This window comes from Bison bison, unplaced genomic scaffold (assembly GCF_000754665.1).
Source record: "Bison bison bison isolate TAMUID 2011002044 unplaced genomic scaffold, Bison_UMD1.0 scf7180017864144, whole genome shotgun sequence".
Lineage (NCBI taxonomy): Eukaryota > Metazoa > Chordata > Mammalia > Artiodactyla > Bovidae > Bison > Bison bison.
Window position 1 is genome coordinate 5,919,101 of NW_011494716.1, and position 4,132 is coordinate 5,923,232.

Sequence of the window (4,132 nt, forward strand, 5' to 3'; positions counted from 1 at the left end):
AAGACACATATATAATATTCACTTAGAAACAGAGTTGAATCACTTATTGACAGAATGGTCAGGCACTTTGTGAAGTGTTTTTAAAATTGATTTAATTCCCACATTCATCCTGTGAAGTGACATAATTAGACAGAGCGAGAAGAGGGAGTGGGCAACGCATCACCACGCGGCGGCAGAAAGGACTGAGCAGGCACGCCTCACTGGCTGGTCCAAGACTCTCGGGTGTGAAAACCATGGAATCGGTAAAAGAGCTGCAGAGAGAGGGGGTCAGAGGGCCCCCTCGCAGGGGAGATGGAGCGGGAAGAGGCGCTCCAGACCACAAAGGAGATACCTTTTTTCCAGGAAGACAAAATCTCTGTGGGAATCAGGAAAGGGCTTCCTTAAGGCGCTTTTTCTCCATCAGCTGAATAACCCCGTTCGTAACAATTCACAAGTCTAACGTGTCTGTGATGTAAGTGGCTCTGATATGCCAGGCACAACTACCTTCATGCCCATATTCTCTGCCTTTGCAGGCGGCACCTCCATATCTACTGCCTCTCACAGCTTGGCATGTTTCAGAACTTCAAATATATAGGCTCATAGGAGACATACTTTTCTGAGTCCGGCTTCTTGTGCTCAAAATCATTTTTTGAGACACATTCATCTTGCTGAGTATACCAATAGTTCATTCCTTTCACTGCTGTGCAGAATTCCTTGCAATAAATATACATGTGACGATCCACCCACCTGTTGACAAATATTTGGTTGTTTCTAGATTTGGGGCTATTATGAATCAAGTTACTATGAATTTTCTCATACAGGCCCCCCCTTTTTTTTTGAACATGTATTTTTATTTCTCCTGGGTGAAAACCTGGAAGTGGAGGGAATTCCCTAGAGGCGGTCCAGTTGTCGGGACTCTGCACTTTCACTGCTGAGGACCAGGGTTCAATTCCTGGTCAGGGAACTAAGGTCACACAAGCCATGCAGCATGGCCAAAAAATAAAAAAATTAAGACCTAGGGGTGGAATTCCTGGTCCCAGGTGTGTGGATGTCTGCCTTCAGGAGAAACTGTCGGTTTGTTCAAAATGATGAAGCATTTTACACTCACACCAGCAGCGTAGGAGGGTTCTAGTTATTCTGCATGCTTGTCAAGACTCAGGATTGTCTTTTTTAAAAGTTGAACCAATGGAGGGACCTCCCTGGTGGTCCAGTGGTTAAGACTCCGGGCTTCCACTGCAGGGGGAGCAGGTTCAATCCCTGATAGGGAACTAAGATCCCATATGGCGCACGGCCAAAAATCAATCGATCAGTCAATAACTAAGTGAAAAGACTCCACTTCCCTCCAACTTATTTATAAGTAAAAAATAAATTTTAACCATTGGTAACTCAGCCTTTTAATTTGCATCTCCTAGCTGAATAGGGATGCTGAGGATCTTTTAATGTGCATGTTGGTCATTTCTGTATCTTCTTTTGTGAAGTGTCTGTTCAGGTCTTCTGCCCAGTTTTAATATTGTGAGTTTTTCTTAGTTATTGAGTTGAAGGAGTTCTTTTATACACTGTATACCTGTCCTTTGGCCTGTAAATATTTTCTCCTGACCTGTAGCTTGCCTTTTTATTGCATCTATAGATGGTATCTTTTAAGAAGCAGGTGCTTTGATGAACTAGTCTTTCAAGTTTTTCTTTTATAGCTTGTGCTTCATGCCTCGTGGTGTGTAAGAACTCTTGATACATGATCACATTTGTTAGCTTTCAGTTGCTTTCCGTTTTTTGGTGTTGCCTTTTTCTTTTTGATGTACTTCCTTTTTAATGAGTAAAAATAATGATATGGTTCCAAAGTCAAACTCGTGAACAAGAGAGAGAGAACCGGCTTCCATTTTCAACATTAACCATTTTAGTTCTTAATTAATCCTTCTTTTATTTCTTCTTGGAGATTATTTATCTCCTTCTCCGTTTGCTTACATTGAAAGGAGTGCTAAATATAGGGAATTCCCTGGTGGTCCAGTGGTTAGGACTCAACACTTTCACTGCTGTTGCCTTGGTTTAATCCCTGGTTGGGAAACTAAGATCCCACAAGCCACATGGTAATGACCAAAAAAAAAAAAAAAGATTACTATATATACATAAAAACACATATCTTCTTGTTTGTTTTTGGACAAGATATCCTGGAGAGGTTGCTCCATAGTAATATATGAAGATTTTCCTCTTTTTTCTCTCTTTACCCCTTTCTCTCCTCCCTCTCTCCCTTTATTTTGGGTAGCTGAAGAGTCCCTATATGGATGGACATTTGCGTTATTTCTAGTTTTTCGTTGCTACCCTGAATAGCCTGGCACCTACCTCACCTGATACTTTGGCTAGCCTATCCTTAGAAGTCCATTGGAATCACAAAGAGTCAGACACGACTGAGCAACTGAACAACAGCAAATCTTTAGGATGGATTTCTAGAAATAGTATTGCATGGTCAAAGGGTCACCCATCTGTAATTCTATTATGTACGTGTGCTCAGGTGCTCAGTCGCATCCAAAATATTTGCCACCCCATGGACTGTAGCCCGCCAGGCTCCTCTGCCCATGCAATTCTCCAGGCAAGAATCCTGGAATGAGTAGCCATTCTCCTCTCCAGGGGATCTTCCCGACCCAGAGATCGAACCTGAGTCTCTTATGTCTCTTCTGCTTTGGCAAATGGGTTCTTTCCCACTGTGCCACCTGGGCATTCTGTTGGATATGACCAACACCACTTTCTAGTTCTTGTATGGGAAAACTGGTTCCCCGCCCCTTCCCATTCACCGTAACTTTTGGTTTCTGCCAATCAGATAGAAGCAGGGCTATCTTAGACTATCTTGGACGTTCTGGAGGCATAATGAGAAGCCGTGAAGTACACAGGTCAAGCACACAGACATCAATTCGTGCCTGAAGCCCAGCTATGCGCTTCCTGGCCATGACCCTAGGTGGAGCTCAGAGCCAGCCCCAGCGTGGAGATTGCCCTCTACAGTCAGGACCATCTCTTCCGGCTGTTTCATGTCACCGATCATCTCCCAGTAAAAATGCTGGCTTTACTCCCTGCGCCCAACCCGCTACCTGGGTTATGGCATTTGATCCCATAACAACCCTATGAAGTAGCTATCTTACCCCCATTTTACAGATGGGGAAGCCGCAGGATGGAGGGTTAGAGGGAGTTAGGGTTTTGCCCTAACTCACAGCTAAACAACAGGAGCTAGCCCATGAGGTGACATATAGACTGACACGTTTGTGCATGCATAGGACCTGCGTGTTTATCCACACAACTGTGTGCCTGTATCCATACACACCTGTGTGTGTGCTTGTGTCTCTGTGTGTATATATATGTGTGTGTGTGTGTGTGTGTGTGTGTGTGTATTCCCAGGTGGCATTAGTGGTAAAGAACATGCCTGCCAAGGCAGGACACTTAAGAAACGCAGCTTCCATCCCTGGGTCGGGAATTTTCCCTGGAGAAATGAATGGCAGCCCACTCCAGTATTCCTGCCTGGAGAATTCCATGGACAGAGGAGCCTGGCGGGCTACAGTCCATAGGGTTGCAGAGTCGGACACAACTGAAGTGACTCAGCACATATATGTCTATATACACGTGTGTACCTGTGTACATACACCTACCAGCATTTCTAAAGAAGATGTGAACATCCTCACAGCTACATCTCTGCATCCATGGGCTGAATGAATGAATTGCTCACAACAGAATAACTTGCTCTTTTTTCTTTGACCCTGCCATGCACCATCTTAGTTACCAAAGATCAAACCTAGCACCCTGCAGTAGACGGACGAGTCTTAACCACTTGGACCACCAGGAAGTCCCGGATTCATATATCTTTTTAAATATTTATTATTTGGCTGCATTGGGTCTTAGTTGTAGCGCATGGGCTCAGAAGTCCCACGACATGTGGGATCTTAGTTCCCCGACCAGGGATTGAACCCACGTCCCCTGCACTAGAAGGCAGATTCTTAACCACTGGACCACCGGGAGAGCCCTCCGGATTCATATTTTTAAGGCTCCCACCCTGCCCTCTGATCCCGGCCAGTTTCTGATGGGCCTGCAGCATGGGAAGGGGGTGTCATCTGATCTCTAAAGAGTTCTCAAGCTGGGCCCGTGGAGACCCCGCCCCCTCCTGCAGGGAATGGGGACC